Consider the following 17,586-nt stretch of genomic DNA (forward strand, 5'->3'; position numbering starts at 1 on the left):
TGTTGTTCCTGTTCTCCTTTCCACAAAATTAGGTTGTAAAAAAAGGCAGTAAATGAACAGTGCAAAGCAATAATCACCTTTGAAGTTCTTCCCTACATGTTACATGGTGTGCTGTCTCTGTGTTATGGGTGTATAAATAGGTAAAGGTCTGTCTGCAATGAGGTGATGAGTTAAGTTTTATCAGCGCAGTCATCTATGATCTGGGAGACTCCAGTTCGAGACCTGATGTGGGGACCTCCTTTGTAAGGTAATTTACTCATGAACACTTATTGTAACACTTAAATTCTCCAAAATTAAAAGCATAATAAAAACAAAACAAAAACAGGATTTTTAAGCTTGTTTCCACTTTTATTCAAACACAAATACAAATAAGTTTGCTGCCTCAACAAATACAAATACTGTGCTCTCTGCACTCCCTAATCCTTACAAGTCTAAGCATTCACATTAATAGGAAAATACCAGGAAACTGATTGCCTTAACATTTTCAAATAAGGCAAACTAAAAGTAAGCTGTTGAAACAAAGAGAGACAACAGTTTGAAGGGAAAACTGAAAGAGTTTATTTGTTCTGTAAGAAAAGAAAAACAAGTTTCTGTTTCAGTTTTGGTTCTCTTTTCAGGCATGTTATCAAACTTCAAACTTGGCACTCAAAATGTTTGACATGCTGCCAAATTAAATTATCAAATTATAGTGCAAAAGATCTGAACTATTAGTCTTAAAAATGCATTTTGTTGGGTTGTAGAGTACTTCAAGAATGATGAACATACACTATTGTTAGTCTTAAGATTTTTTTTAACAATAGCGTGTAACAGTATAAATGGAAAAGCTTTTTCCCTTTACATAGACAAGACAATAACTTTCTTTTGGGTTTTTGTCAGGTTTTTGTACACAAATCCTGAATGAACTGACACTGCTGCCAACTTAGCTATTAATTACAGAAAAACAACATATGTTACTCACAGTATATCTTAATCTTGGCATGAACTTCCTCAACTTTTAGAAAATCAAAATGGCTTTCATCACACTGATGAAAAATGGTTATCATCTCTCTAATGTTCTTAACATCTCCACTGACTATGGTGTGTAACAAACTATAGAAAAACAAACTCAGTCAGTTGGACCAAAGGATGAAAAAAACATCACTTTTCCAATACAAGTAAAGAGTCCCATTAGAGATAGAAGGATGTCACATCCCATTCACATTGTGAAGACATTCACTCTGCATCAGAAGAGTTTTGAGTGATTGTATTTTTGTTTTTAGGGATTTATGTCTAAGTGAGAGAAGCACTCTAAAGTCAAATGTGTTCTTCAGTTGTTGAGGGTACTCCAAATTCAAGGTGTAAATAAGTCCAAAGAGTAGGCACATGGCATGCAGAAGATTTTCAAGGTCATCCATCACTGTTGCTCCTTCCAAAAATGATTGGAGGTGTGGGACATGTCTGGAGGGTCATCAGTCCTAACAACAATCATAGTGTTACAACTAATTACATGTCAAATGTCACCTTGCATTTCTATGGTAGAAGACACAAGACACAGCCATCAAGAGGACGCTATATCTTGATCTTATTAGATATTCATTTAAATGAAAGTGTGATCTGGTGCACATTGTCCTAACAATACTAGCTCTAGCTTCAATACAAGAACATGGTTCTTTATTTTTGTGTCTTCGACATGGATCATATGCTGGTGAGGATACAAACTTTTAACTTGAGACTTGTAAGTTTAAGCCTCAGTCTTTTTTGCATAGTTGTGGTAGTGAGTTAGCATGGTATAGAGCCATCATGTGAATCCTGAAGACTTGTGTGCAGGGTTTTGAGTTTCTAATAAGTCTGGCAAAAACAGAATTAGTACTATAATAGAAATTAATTTTACTAGCTGGCTAGCTAACACTGACAAACTTTGCCAAGGGTCATCTCAATAAGTAAAATTGGTTTATGGTGAAAATGTTCTTCCCAATGAAATTTTGAGTTGCAGGAAATACAGGAAGTCCAACACATCTTTATTGGAAAAATGTCTGGGAGAAGGAACAGAAGACATGGGTAGTTAGCCTGAGCAGTGAGACATATCTTGAGGAGTCATAAAGGGTGTACTGACATAAAGTCAAATTAGGAATAAATCTAATGGAGAGCGTTCACACTTACCAACCATCCCAGGTTCCTTGTGATCTTATATTACACTCAAATCACACTATGCCCAATTTTATTAGGACAACTACAGATGATTTAAGCCTGCAGTCCAACCTGATGCAGTAACAAACTCAAATGTGATGCTGAGACTGAGTGTTAAAGGAAATAACCACTCGTTATACTGTACAGTACATACCAACATAAGAATGGTATTTCACTTCTGCTCCTTCTTTCCTCAGTTTAAGTATCTTAGCAAAAAAGGTTCAAGTTAAACTGTTAAATGTAAAATAAAAACATGAAACTTTGTGATTTCCTGTCTGATAAGATAAGTGCATATAATAAATCATGATAAAAAAGTTCATGTTTAAGTTGCAGTTTATGTTCTGTGTTGTAGTGCATGAAAAGTTAGCATAAAGCAGGACATAAAGTAACTGAATCTCAATAGTTTTTCAAAGGAAGCCTGTACACCTCCACTCCCCATGTACCTTCGTAACATCACACTTACTGCTCACTCTTCCCGCCTCCTGAACACTACTTAGCAACAACTGAAACTCTTTTATTTTTCTCCTACTTTTTCTTCCCCTTTGAGTGAGTACACAAATGTCAGATATTTTCAGTTTGCACGATTCAAAACCTTGAAACGTGACTTCATAAAACGTGCTTGTCAGTGGTGTTGTCTCCTGTGTATTACTACTTTCAGGTCCTTCCTCTGATCGAATCCGAACACTATTTTTGATATGAAATCACATGAATAGCTCTTGCTTGTGGCAGTGATAGGCATGTAAAAACCTCTCTGCAGCTCTTTTTTCTTTACTTTGAGCTGTTAACTTTTAACTTAACTTTAATAACTGACTTTCTTTTTTTGTTCTTTCTCTTTTCCTTCCTTTCTTTTCTTTTTCCTTTCTAACTTCCCTTCTTTTCTTCTATTTTTAAATTCTTTGTCTTCCTGTCTTACTTTCTCTTCAGCTTCACTCTTCATATGTCATGCTGATTGAAGGAATAAGCAAGTATAGAAACACAGTCATACCTTTATCATAAAATGATGAGTCTTCCTTTTTTAGACCACCACACTTCTACTCCCTTCCGACGCACCGACTAAGAGCATAGCTTAAAGCTAAAAGCGATTGACTCTGTTGCTCTACAGAATGTAATAAAAGTCACAAATAAATCAAGAGCCCCGATGAAAAATAGGGAGATTGCAAAGCTTAAAAGGATACACCGCAGGGCAGGACACAAGTGGAGGAAAACAAAGCTGCAGCTGCATTATGACATTTTAAAGGACAGCCTTGCAAATTTCAGTGTTCGAATATTAGAGCTTCCAGGCAGGCATACTTCACCTCACTGCGCTTTGCTTCTAACATTGTGTTGTTAGAGTGTTGTTTTTTATTGAATTTCCAGTCTTATTTTACACGCTTGGTGAAGGGAATTCTTGAAACGTGTACATACATCTGCGCAACATTGTGACAAATCAGGTACCTTAATTTTTCTTTTTTTTTACGACCTTGTTGAGACATTAATTTGAGTCAATCCTGATCACAATATTTTTAAGTGCGCGTGAAGGCAGCATAATATTCACTCACATTCTGACTGATACATCTCTCCCTTTTACTACCCTTTTTTCTCCTGTCACTCCCCATCCTCTATCTCTTCATCACTCCCAAAACTTCACTCTTGAACAATGTCTTGTAATCCCCCGCCTATTCTGCCACTTCCTCCTTCTCACCTCCTTTTTTGAAATAATATTTCAGCCATAATATTTGTTAAACTCAACTTAATGTTACTTCTCCCTCTGCAATCCTGAGATCCTGTTGGTACCTGGTGATCTTTCTGTAAGTCTCTCTCTATGTTAAAGCTGAGAAATTCCCTCATTCACGCTCTATTTCTACAGTATGTTTGGTGTCAGCAGGGGCTAAATTGGGCTGGAACGATCTGGAACAGCATTCCAGCACTTTCAGTTAATAAGTAAATAAATCTGATTGGCAGTCTCATATATAATAATGTCAAGCAAGTTCATTTTTTGTATAAAAGGGTCTGGTTGCGGGCTGCAGACAATGATGTAAACCCCCCTCCGAAAACAAAGTGGGTTGCAGTGGCAGAGTGGTGCTGTCCGTTGACTCTGTGGGAAGTGAAGATGCAGAAGCAACGATTCAAAGACTAACTTTGGGTGAAAACTTTTGCCACAATATGAGATATTCGTATCTTATGTTTGTAGTGAAAAAACTCACAAGACTTTTCTTTGTTGGAGCTGATGTTCATCTGCTGACCTTCAGTAAGTTTGTTCCTGACATTTATTCAGCTGTTTCTGTGCTGTGGAACCAGATGAGCAGGAAGATACAATGTTGTTTTATATCTGAATTTTGTCATATTCATAACATAACGTTATTGATAATCTCTCCACATAATAACATTGGTATTAATTGGTAATAACAATAACAAATGAACGTACTTCTGTCTCCTGACTGACAGTAAACAGCTGTAACATTATTGTCTCTGATGATGTCAGATAAACTGATTCAGATAAACAAAGCCAGCCAGGCCTTGTCAGATAAACAGGAGCCACAGGTCTGCACAGTGTAACTCAGTAAATAAACAATGTAACTCAGTAATATTTGAAGTGTGAGTTATATAAATGACTGATCTGGACTCTTTCCAGACTGATGCTGACACAAGACAGTTTTTTTAGGTGATTTTGAAAACAACAATCATGCGAAAGGTAAAGAAGAACATCTTATTTCTCTGTATGATCCTTTCCATAATGTTGTCAGACAATTGTTATAACAATCTGAACCTGTCAGTGGCAAAAACAAGCACTTTTAGTGGACGTACACTGACGGGACACTATCGCCCTGTCGGATTACATTGCAGCTCATTTCGTGGCTGCCGGCTGAAGTGCTCTCACTCAATACTTGGACCACTTTCAAAAATCATTGTCCCCATTAGTCACTTAGACACAAAAAGATGGGAAAATAGGGTCCAGGTTGAAAAATACCTATGTTTCCCTTTAAAGCTAACATGAACCCAAAGCCTTAGCCTAACATAAATCTTATTCTGATACAAACCCTGGTTAGTCTGACCATGCTCAGAATTCTTCACCCAGTGTCATGATCTTTGGCTGTTTTAACGCATTCGAGAAGATGATAGATGATATTGGTTGAGGCCCATCTGTCCCTTTGCTGGTTTCTCACCATTCCTCATCTGATTCACAAGCTGTGTTCACCTGCAAGATCACCAGCCCCTGGTAGTTTGCTTTTCGCACCATTCTTGATAAACCCTCTGTTTGACAGGTCCAACATGACAGCAGTTTGGAAGCGTGCCTAACATCAACTCTCATGCTAAATTCAAAGTTACTCGGGTCATTTTGCACTTTCCAGAACTCACCAACCGATGCCAGAAATACATTTTCTACCTGTCACTTGAGTACATATTGCTTTAACTGTCAGCTGTCAGAACTAATAAAGCAACAAACTCTAGACTTGTTCCCAGGTGCAGCATCACCAAGAAAGAATATGCATCAAACACAGTGCACAGTCTGGTCAAGCAGAGATTCTTGGTGTGTATGGGTGATTGTACAAAGGTCAGGGGTGGAAATACATTAAATATACATGATATGATACATGATAAAAGATGAAAAGAGAAGAAGAAAAAGAGTTCTTGAGAGGAGCAAAAACAAGAATCACCAGAAGAGAGATGAGTTTGGCAGCACTCATACTGTCAGATCCTCTCATCACAGTAATCAAGACCTTTTCAGCATCAGCACAACTCTGAACAACGCAAAGCCCACAATAGCACAAGTTATATCACTAATAAAGCTGTTTGTGTTACATCAGTTATGGCTAATGATGAGTAGCATGTGACATAATTACACTCTAATGAGATGAAGGCAGTTTCATAACAGTCCTCTGAGTTATATATGTAAATACTAGCTCCAAAGGTTAGTGTGGTTACATAAAGTGAAACAAACATGTGTCACACCGCTGTGTCATTCTGCATTGATTATAAAGTATATGCTGTGTGCGTCATGCATTAAGTAAGAGTATGTAAATTGTGTTATATAATATGAAAAACTTTTCATCAGAGACATAGTATTTTCACTTTTATCACTCAAATCAGTGTAATGCACACCTATTGTTTCATTATTTAAAAGCACTCGCCCTACAGTCACTGTTTCATTATTATATTATTGTATCAGAGAGCATCTACTGGAATTTTTGCTGCTCGTGTACAAATCAGTAGAGCAGATATAAACCCTTTCTGTCATTTCCAAAAGAAATTTAAACTCTTAAGTGTCCTTGGCTTTTTCTACCAATAAAAGATAATTTGCTCTGTGGGCTTTGGCAAGTCTGTCTTGTATCTCTCGTCCATCTCTTTAATTTTCTATTTAACAGCATCTCTCTGCCTGTCAGTACATGTGGGGACCTTGTGTCCTTTGAAACATTTCAGTGCACACTGACGTGTATCGCTTTGTCTTGTTTTGGTGTTTTCGTGGTTTTCCTTAAACCAATATGAGAAGTGTAGTATGTTAAAGGAGAAGTACAGTTTATTACATGTTGGGTTTTATTTCTGCCCCTCCAGCCATCGGTTTTATGGGGTATGAATATTGCCCTCACACAAGTAAAAAAAGTAGAAAACAGGTCCACCAGGGCTACAAACACGAGCTGTCAGATGATCAATCAAGTTGGAAAAAAATCCTCCAGGTTAGTCAAACTTATTTGGAAGATAGAATGAAGATAAACGGTGACATTTTTTTCCCAAACTGTATGTTCTTCTGTCTGCAGACTGACTTCCTACCATCGTTGCTGTAGTTCAGCAGTTTACAATCTGTCTGATCATCTTACTTCTTGTTTCCTGTTTTCCTAGTTTTTTAGAAATGTCTGTGCGTCTGTGTATGCATGAAAACAGTAACTTTGTGATATATATAGTGATAATAATGCAAATTCCTGTCCTCTGACAGTCTAAAGTCTAGTGCAGACTATAAGACCTTTGCCACAATTCACATGTCCCTGACAATCTTTTGCCAAAGGTTGTCTAGTTCCAGTGGTTGCGAGATGCGTCTTGACCTTGCAGTGAGCTGTATCTGACTCCACAACAGTTTCAGACATTTTTAATACAACTGTAGCTAAAAGCAAGATGTGCTTGTAGCTGTTGTGTCTAAAATTCAGAGATGGGACATGAGCAGTGTCCAATGAGAGTGTAAGAGGAAACTGTGGGTGGGGATGCAGGGAGGCAGCAGGCACATAAATAAAGTGACATCTTGTGTTTTTCCATTGAATATCAATCATTCACTGGAACTGGAATAATCTTGTAATCAGTACACCCCCACATCAACATGACAACAATACAAGCTGAAAAAGACTAAAAGCACAAGACCTAACCACACAAAAGTAAATATCCAGTGGCTTAATTTGCTTTTTTAGGTTTTTTTTGTTTTTTTTCCACTCATGTCTATTTTTGGCCATGTAGTTTTCATCAGTCTGGCTTCTGTTTTCAAGCCATCTGCTCTCTTATGGTAGAAACAAAGCATTTTCTTGTGGTAGAAAAAGACAGGGTCTGAAAGACAAATACACAGAATATACAAAAGTAAAGGATTCCACTCGACCTGAACTCATGGCCCGTATGACAATAAAGCCTCCGAGCTCTGACAAACCAGCATGGCGCGGAAGATGGATCGGTGTGGAAAGATATTGGGTTTATTTCAAAGCAATTCACTGCCAATTCACAGGTATCCAGAGAAAGAGCCACGCTGACCATCAGACGGCAAGCTGAGAAATTCCTACCGGAGCAAGAAAATCACGCTCACACATTTATTCTTGATTGCCCTTAGTCATCGATGCGAGAGCAAACACGCTACGCACACTGCACAAACTACACACACACATTGCTCCGGTTCATCCTGGTGCACCACGCTCCCTGAAGGTATTCGGGCAACACACATTCACTCTCCATCCACCTACACGATCTCCAGTGGTTCCAGACTGTGGGGGAGACTGTCTGACAAGATGCCAAACTGAGTTCACTTGTCTCACATCTGATTGGTTGCTGAGGGTGGTAAAGGCTCTGCAGCGATTGGTCAGTTAGTTTCAAAGCAGTGCACGACTGCTAATAATCTCAGATGAACCAGAATAAGTCTTGTTTAAGGTCACACCAACTGCAACAAGAAATCTATAACAACAGAGTCTTAACTGTCTTTTCACTGTGTCAAACTAAAGCTATGGAAGTCAAAACCAGCCAGAGGACTTAAATTTAGTAGATCAATAAAGCTGAAGGACTGCAGCAGCTTTTGCTTTTTAGCACAGCACTAAAAACTTAAATCGGAGCGGGAACAAACTAAGGATCATAACATCAAGCAGCGCACAGTGTGCAATAATACTGTGGAACTGGATTTTATAACTGAAAAGAGAAGCAGTCATTTTCTCTTCCATCACAAAAAGCGGGAGGCAATTAAAATCATGCTCATTAGGAGGTAATAAGAATGTGTGTTTGCATGTACCTGATTGGCCAACACAGTGTGTCGCCAGATGACATTACACTGCGTTGCAGCAAAAAAATGAGCCCCACTGCATCAAAACATTTGGGTTCCATTTAAAAGAATGAAGAGGCTGAGACTTTTCTTGAAGCAGTGCTACAGTCTGAATGCTGCCTTACAGTTTAAACTTCATACTAAATGTACGTGTACGAGGCTGTGCTTAGTCACAGTGGTGTGCATTGTCACATCGACAATGAATACATGCTGATGTTTTGATTGTTTAATGTTTACCATGTTTATCATCTTTCTTTAGCATGAAAAAGGTGTCCTGTGGAGTTTTCTTGTAAACAGCATAAAGTTATGTTTACATTGAGTTTTACTCACTAAAATGTTTAGCATGTATCCTTGAAGTTGAATGCATTTCCTTTCTCATAAAACACTTGCAAAGCTGATTTTTATAATCATACATTGTTTGCGTACATGTTTACTAGCTAGCTGTCTTGTGTTAGTGCAACGTTTCTTGGTAAGTTACCACCACCAACTGTCAGTCAGTGGAATAGCGTGAAACCAACAGCAAAATGTGAACTGTGTCACCCACATGCTCACATAAGCATCTTCATGCACATGTACAAAGAAAACAGGGACACACTCATAAAGACATGGATCAAAGTAATTAAAAACTGCAGAGAGCACCTTTAATATTTTCTAATTGGCACTAAGCACAAAGTACAGTTGAGGCTGATGAGAATGTGACCAGGTGGTAAAACTCAGGGGATCACCAAAGTTATTACAATTGATGCCAAGAGAAACGCCAAATTTCAAATTTCCAACAGTGTTGAGCTACAATATTTCACTCAGAACCAAAAAAAAAAACCAAAAAGTCAAGGAATCTTCAACATTAGTTGGGTCGATCCTCTGGGGACCATGAATGTTTCTACCAAAGTTCATGGCAATCCATCAAATATCTTATATCCCCACTCAGCTAATGATTAAATCTACAGGCTGCAACTTGGTTTCACTTTGCCATGACAAGCACTGTACCTTCCTTTCCCCCATCGATCCCTGTAGACATAAAACTTCCTTCTGTTTATTAATGTTGGTTCACAGCTGCTAACACCTATGCTGAATTTCAGCAGAGGAATCTACCCTTACTGTCAAGTTTGAACTTATTTCACACTACAGTAGCACACTGACACTCTGCTACTGTCCACATAAAACATCTACAGTCATTCTGAAAATCAGTGCAGTAACAGTGGCACAGTTCTTTAATATCTAGTGTTTGACAGCCATGTGTACTGACCTTGTGTACACATGATCAGGCCAAGTGATGACTGTTATCACGCTCACTGCTGGAGACTTGCCGGGTGTGACTGTCCGCTAGATTACTCAGTGTCACTTCCACCTTCTGGAAACAATTAAGAAGATATACCACTGTTGGATTAGTGGGGTTACATTTAAAGCTGCAATTACTGTAATGATGCATCCATACTATCACACCTATCATTATTTCTTGTCCTTAACAATTTAGGGTTTGAATTGCTTTGTGTGAGACCATTTCATCCAGAAGTGCCTCATCCAACATTTGAGGTTTTTGCTGTTTTGTGCAATCCAACGTCTGAAAAATGACGCTGAGGTCTGAGGATGCACAAAATGTTTTATGTAGATATGTCTCAGGAAAGTATATGCACAGTAAAGTATGTTAAAGGGTCAATTCATGCCAATTTTTAAAAAAAAAACATCATCCCTATTGGTATTTAGCGATGTAGACAGTGTCCCTCTTACTCCGAATAAACCATAATCCTCATTTTCAACAGTTTTCATCAGAACTACTTCTAGTCCCTATGAAAACATGTCATTAGGTCAGTTTCTCTGTCCTTCGGTCCATCTTTATCCCCATTTTAACCAAAAGTTCCAGGTACTTTGGAATCAGAGGAACTAATCTCAGAAACTAAACTTGGAACTAAAAGTGCTTGTAATGCAGTCCTGTTTGCGTTTCACCACATGTGAGGAACCAGGTATCATTGAAGAATCCAAAACTGACAGCGGTGCTTGAAACGTAGCATTCACACATGATGAAAACACAGATTTGTTCTGTTGTTCTTTGTATTTACTGCTGCATGAGTTGGATAATGGAAAATGAAACTGAAACTAAGAGTGTAACAGTAAAATATCTGCTGAGTGTTTGATGGTTATTTATTTCTGCTTTAGAAGGTAACCACCATGAAACAATCAGGAAATAACATTTTATTTCTCTCATTCACTGACTTTGTTTCCACTTCCTCCCCCTTTCTTCATTCACTCTCTAGCTCGCTCCACCACTCTCTCTCTCACTTGTGCTCTCAGCTCCTACCATGCTGCTCCCTCTTTTTCTCTCACCCTTTTTTAAAACGAGTCAGGAAGCTGACAACAAAGTGTAACTTTACTTTTAACATTAACAAACGAAGATAAATGACCTCTCCTCATCGCAAACTGGTCCTAAATTGATACTGGAGTACTTCCTTGTTTATGAAGTGGTACACAAGCTGAAGCAGCCATGGAATTTTGTTTGACCAATCAGCGACGGTCATCACTGCAAACCCCCCCAAACTTCCTGTGCTTTTGGAAAGTACTTTTTGAGGGGTAAAACAATCTCCCCAGAACTTAATTCACACCCAGATTCCTCCGGTGGAAACGTAGGCAGAGGAAATGAGTTCTTCAAAAGGTTCTTAGTCCCTGTGGAAGGTTCTTTTGGTGGACACATGGCTTTTCTTTCCACATATCCCTTTCTCATGGGACTGTCTGTCAGACTTCCACCCACACCTGCTGTCTTATTAGTATATATTCCTTCCTGTAGCATTGTTCCTTGCCGGATCATCACTGTTACTTAGATGCTTTTAAATTCTAGACATTTTGCCTGTCTGTTTTCAGTTCCCTGTTCCTGTTCCAGTTATCACGTTATGTTAAAACTTGCTGCCCGTCCTAACCTGCCTACCTGCCTACCTGCTCTACCCTACTTGACTTGTTTGCCTGCTATGACTGCGTTCATGCTGCCAAATATAAGCTTGTCTAACAAACAATGATTCCAAGTAAAGTCCCTTTAACTGTACCTATACATGTTTTTCCCTGCTGTGTGTTCCTTTCCTGAACTGTTTGGTGAGTTATGTAGAGCAGTGGTTCCCTTTTTATTGGTGCATCCTTAAATAAATCAATGTTTGTTTGTGACCCCAGCATTTTGTGACTTTTTCAACCAAAAAGTGTATTTTTTAAAATTGTTTTAAGTACGTTTTTGAGGCCTGAAGATGTTAAATGATCCAATTATTCACCCCTCATATTTACAAAAATATGTAAATATAGTGAACTGATTGTGTCCTTGTCTGGTAGTATTGTAGATACTTCATTTAGTTTAATTTGTGAGCCACACACATGTAGTCTCTAACTAGTTCTACTTCTTATTTACTCTTAGAGAGTCAAACACAGAACTCGGTGATTTATTACAAAGAACCCAGTGGAGGTATTAAACTTCTTTCCACAGAGATTTGACTTGTGAAGGATTTGACAAATCTCCCTTCTGACACAGGCGATATTATCCTGATTTTTGCATCAGTGTTAGTACGCTCTAATCCTTTTCCTTGTCTATCATCTCTCTCCCTGTTGTATCTGTTTTAATTTTCCTCCCACTATTTTTCTTTGACTCAGTGACTTATTCAAAAACCTACTGCCAATTATCAGAGATAGTGTCAGAAAATAACACAGGAGCTATTTGCTTTGCAGAAAATGAGCAGTGAAAATTCTCAGTGGTGCGTGATGGGTTTGGATTGATGGGGATAACTATCTGTGTCTCGGAGGGCAATAATGGCAGGGCAGGCGCTGGAAAAGCACAGTCAGGGTTTAAGTACAGTAAATATTATGGCTGACATATAATTACTACAGACTAGACAGATGGGTGGCTGGAGGAGGGGTCTGAGATGGTGGTGAGTGATGGGGCCAAGTCATGACAGGAGGCAGGAGGAAAAAGGGAAAACAAGAATGACGAGGAGGGGGAAGATAATAGAGGGAGGACAGAAGGTAAAGACAAATGTAAGAAGGGATTAAGTGTAAATTGAAAGAATGGATTTACTACATTTTTACTAATTTAAATGAAGCATTCTGGTGCAGGGAGTAAAAAGATATAGTGGAGGTATGTTTGTTCATTGTGTCCAACTGAATTCATTTCCTTTTCTCTTTTGGTCTGAACCAGGATTTCAAATTCTTCTTGTGACTGCTGAGCCATGTGTGTCTTGTCACTTTTTTTTCCTCGACCTCTTTGCAATGGTGAAACTCCACCATTTTAGCGCAACTGATGTGGGTCATTTGACTCCTGTAGCACACACCGGATTCAGACGAAGAAGTCTAGGTACAGTAAGCTGGAGGTGCTGATCCAGGAGGCATTTTTCATTAAAAACATTTCTAAGAAAAGCGAGAAGATTGCATGTTTATTTAATTAATGAACTATTACGGTGCTTACATTTGCCCCCATAAAAACAATCACTTGTCGTTTTTACACTTTGGTTTTTGTACAGATTTAATTAAGGTATGACATGTTAATTACTGAGCTTCAGAGGTGCAGGTCACTAGTCTTTATTAAACAAAGACCATGCACAAAAAACCCCCAAAACATTAATCTCAAAATGAAAAGAGAGGATTTAGGCCAGATTTAACTATTAGCTCATTTCCATTTGCAGTCCCCGGGCAGGTACACAGAACGATTACCAGATAATAAAAACATTAAGTTTATCTTAGCCAAGCTTAGCTAATTCAGTAGTTGTACTGTATAGGTGGTTGAATGATGAACCTCTTCAAATATGGATATGCAAACCTAACTAAACTACACAATGTATTGTACACATTTATTGTAGCATGTGTAAGACATACATAAGAAAAAGTGAATATTAATGTCCAACCAAACTGACTAGCACAACAGCCAGAGTGCATGCCGAAGGGACTTTTGTTGTCCTAAATGCATCAAGATGAAATGACTCTAATTCCCAGACATTGGGCCTCATTCACAAACAGTGTGCATGCTTAAACCATGCATACAAACGTTTTAAGCACAAATCCAGGATTCATCAAAATGTTCTTACTTGAATTTGTTCTTACTCTGCAAACACATTTAGAACTGCCTTAGACCATGTGTTCACACAAATCATAAACATCCCATGGTCTTAAAAAATGACATAATCAATATTTATTAAATGTAAACAGTATAATACAACCACAATCATTTAAAAAATGATTGGGCCTAAATATACAACATGTAAAAGTGTGAAATTGCTAATGATACACAATGTATTTACTAATTATAAAATTAAAAGCTAAGACTTTGTAATCCATAAATCATCATCATAAATGTTATGAAATGATTAATATATTAAAACTGTCCTTTTCCCACTTTTAGATGACATTATATATATATGGGTGTTTCCATATTGGAATGTGACAGCATCAGATTTGGTTGTGATATATGCAGCTGGTTAACCAGCAGCCTGTTCAGTGTCCTCACAGCCTGACAGTTCCGTAGAGGCACAGGGAAGGACACTCTGCTTTCTCTACATCACAGCCTGTTGAGGACAGAGACGAAACATGATGCACATCTGGTGCAGCAGTAGAGATTTATTTAGATCAATTCCACAGATCTACACATTTACAATTTTTTATTTTGTTACAGATGTACTGTATGGTGGTGGTGCAACAGGTCTGCAGGCTGTATTCAGGCTCCAAATGGTTGTGCCAACGACATGTTTACCAGCCAAATCTGAATTTTCTGACTTCTACTTCTGAGACTATTGTTTGCATTTCACTAGCAGTAAAATGTTTTTATATTTTTACCATTACCTCCCTGTTTGCAATGAGTGACAGCTCTCTCCACTGTTGCATCGCTCCAACAGAGCTTTGCCTCAATAGACGAAATTTGGGTGTGGTAGTATGCTAATTACCAATAGCAGGCACGGGCCTGTCAGTTTAGAATGATACTGATTCACTAACATACACACAGTGATAAGAAAAAAATTGGCCAGTGCACATGTGTCATGAATCTTTGTTTTCATAGCAGGAATCTAAGGGGAAATCAAGCTAGTTTGCTTGATTGACTGTGTGACTCATAGTGTTTACACTTTCTGATTCCATCTTAGCTCCATTAAGCTGCATCATATTCACTCAAATATGAATACTACTGTGGCTCCTGTATTCACAAAGATAACACAAATTAAGCAATAAATCCAAATCTCAAGGCATCTGTGACCTTTCTGAATACAAATTTTGACATTATTTCAATTGGAAGAAAATTTCACAGGGAAAGGAGGGAGTAACAGAGCTTATTCATATCAAGTCAGTTCAAACAATTTAACCTCTTGTCATATTTACAACAGTGCTGTAACAGAGCTGATCCTTCAGCAGCTTAATCTTCTGGTATATTTTTGTAGAAAGCAGAACAAAATACCCTTATTATCTGTCACAGAAACCTAAATTTAGAAAATAATTCACCTCATCAGTTTACTCACTGTTACTTTAAAAATGACTAAACTGATGGACATCTGCACGTCAACAGTCGCTTTTATATGTCTCCTCTTCCTTTCCCCTGTTTATCTGCTCAGCCATTATTCTCTAATGAACCTCCATGACAATGCTGGCTGCGGTTGCTAGGACACTGTGATGCAACAGCAAAGCCACTATAGTGGACATCTCAATAAATAACACGGTACAGTCCATGACTACAGCCAGCCGTCCGCTGTGCTGTGTCATGTCTCTGCTGTGACTGGTTGGAGGGAAGTGTGAACTGTCACATCCGCACACTGCCCAGTCATCCGGAGAACACAACTGTCATGTCTTTTTAAATGGTGGAGGGAGGACACAGACAGTTTATAGGTGTTTGTGTGTGTGGCCTGTAGTGGATGGATGTGATTGAGGCACTCCGGTGTCAGAACTGCTGGACTGTATTATTATGCCTTCACTATGCTGTCCAGCTGCACTTCTGATAACAGATGTGCTTTTGTCGCTGTGTTCATCTTTGTCTTCATCTGTCTTGCTGCTTCATGAACCACACTCTGTTCATTTCTTTCACTTCTTGTTGTTTCACAGTCTCTTCATCTTTTGACTCTTTTTCTGTTATATTCTATTTCCTTGACAAACGCAGTCTTCCAAGATGGAAACAAGACTTAAACTAGACTTAATTATCCATTACAAAAATATATTTGCTCAGTTTCTCGATATAAGATGTAACTTTCTCGTTATAACAAGATCATTTTTCTCATTATAACAAGAAAAACAACATGCTATATTACTATGTTATGCAGCACATTGCTGATACTTATGTGCTGATTGCTTCTCTGGTGTTCAAAAAGAGCTCATGAGGAAATTATTCATTCTGATATTATCAGTCAAAACTGGACCTGTACCATGTTAGGGATAATGACAGAAACAGGGTTGTAATATTCCAGGGGAGATAATTAATGTGTGGTCACTATGTTTCACTCACTGTTAATGAGAAACACATACAAGGACAGCAAAGCACTATTTTTACTGCTTTCCACTTTCTGATTGGGGAAAATTCATACAATTTACTTGTTGACGCACATGTGTGTGTTACCATGGTTACATTTATATGTTGCCTATACAGATCATTTCCTTGACCATTCATGTCCAGAAGGTGCATTAGTAGTCTTTGGATACATTTTTGAATTGTAATAACTGTTATTAAAAGTGCTGTGGTTGGTCTGCTTTGCTTTGTCTGTTTGTCACAGTAAAGGCACCTAATATAAGTATAAGTATTTATAATATAAGTAAATACATTTTCTCGTTGTAACTAGAAATATCAAGATTATCTGTTCTTGGAATAAAGCAGGAGCATTTTTTCAGGGAATGCCAAGGTATGGAAATGTGGCATGATGTCATAGAAATACCCAAAACTTTATTTAAAAGCCAAGTCCCTTTTATTGGCCAGGTATATCTACATGTTTTGATAAATAAAGGCTAGTCTCAATTAGAAGCCATGTCTAAATGAATTGTTCTTGTGGTTACCATGGATGCAGTTTTGTTTTTATTTTTATCATCTATTGCAATAATTCATGTCAGTAATGAGCAAAACTCAGAAACACAGCAGTGAGACATATATCCATTATCTCTCTCTAAATCCAATTCAATTCAAAGGGCTTGATTGGCATGAACGTTTCAAGAACAATGTTACCAAAGCATTAAAATACAGTTTGTTCAAATATTTGGACAGTACACAATAACGGTAATATGAACATTGTCTATCTCTCCCCAGCTGATTTAGCTTGTTACGCAACTTAGTGGCTCCACTTATGTAGCTCTCTCTCCCCCGCCTCTCTCTCCCAACACGACAATACAAATCCATCTAGCAGATACCCGCACAACATAGGCTACACACAGCAATCAGTTACAATTTAATACTGCTCCTCATCATCACCACAATGCTTGCTAGTACATAATGTTAGCCAACTACTCTCTCTCTCTTTCTCTCTCTCTCTCTCAATATGCCTTGATATGTCACTGACCTGGACTGCTGTTGCTGTTGTTCGGCTAGCAGTAGCTGCAGACTCGTTTGTAGTACCCCAATTGTAGTACCCCAGTTGATGCCTGTGGAAGAAAGTTAGCTAATGTTACCACTTCTTGGCTGGAAAAATATTTAACATGAGCTAACATTACCTGTTCTTAAAGGAAAAAAGTGAGCAAACAGTAGTGGTTCTCAAAAGGACAAAGTGAACAGTTTTATGGATGGGCAGATCTGAACTCAGCAATCGTACTCAGGTGTGGACTAAAACAACCACACCAAGACTGTTTAAGGAAGTGTTCTTGACCCAATGACAAATTCTGACCCAAATACAGACATACTCTGTAAGTTTGAGCTAAACAGCTTCCAGGTGTGCTTTGGATACTGGGATTCAGAAGTCAACAGATGCTAGCAGCTAGCAATCAAAGTCTGATCTGGACTAGCAACAATGTATGTTGCCTTCTTGATATTTTGG

General features: G+C 38.3%; 1 long non-coding RNA gene across 1 annotated transcript; it reads right to left on the minus strand.

Moving 5' to 3' along the window:
* Positions 1-534: 534 nt before the first annotated feature.
* Positions 535-17,262, minus strand: LOC137188733 (uncharacterized). Its single transcript, XR_010929499.1, has 3 exons — positions 17,116-17,262; positions 9,888-9,992; positions 535-1,454 (listed from the first exon to the last, which is right to left on the minus strand). It is a non-coding gene; the product is annotated as an uncharacterized lncRNA (long non-coding RNA).
* Positions 17,263-17,586: the final 324 nt, after the last annotated feature.

The sequence above is a fragment of the Thunnus thynnus genome, chromosome 9, assembly GCF_963924715.1.
Source record: "Thunnus thynnus chromosome 9, fThuThy2.1, whole genome shotgun sequence".
Classification (NCBI taxonomy): Eukaryota; Metazoa; Chordata; class Actinopteri; order Scombriformes; family Scombridae; genus Thunnus; species Thunnus thynnus.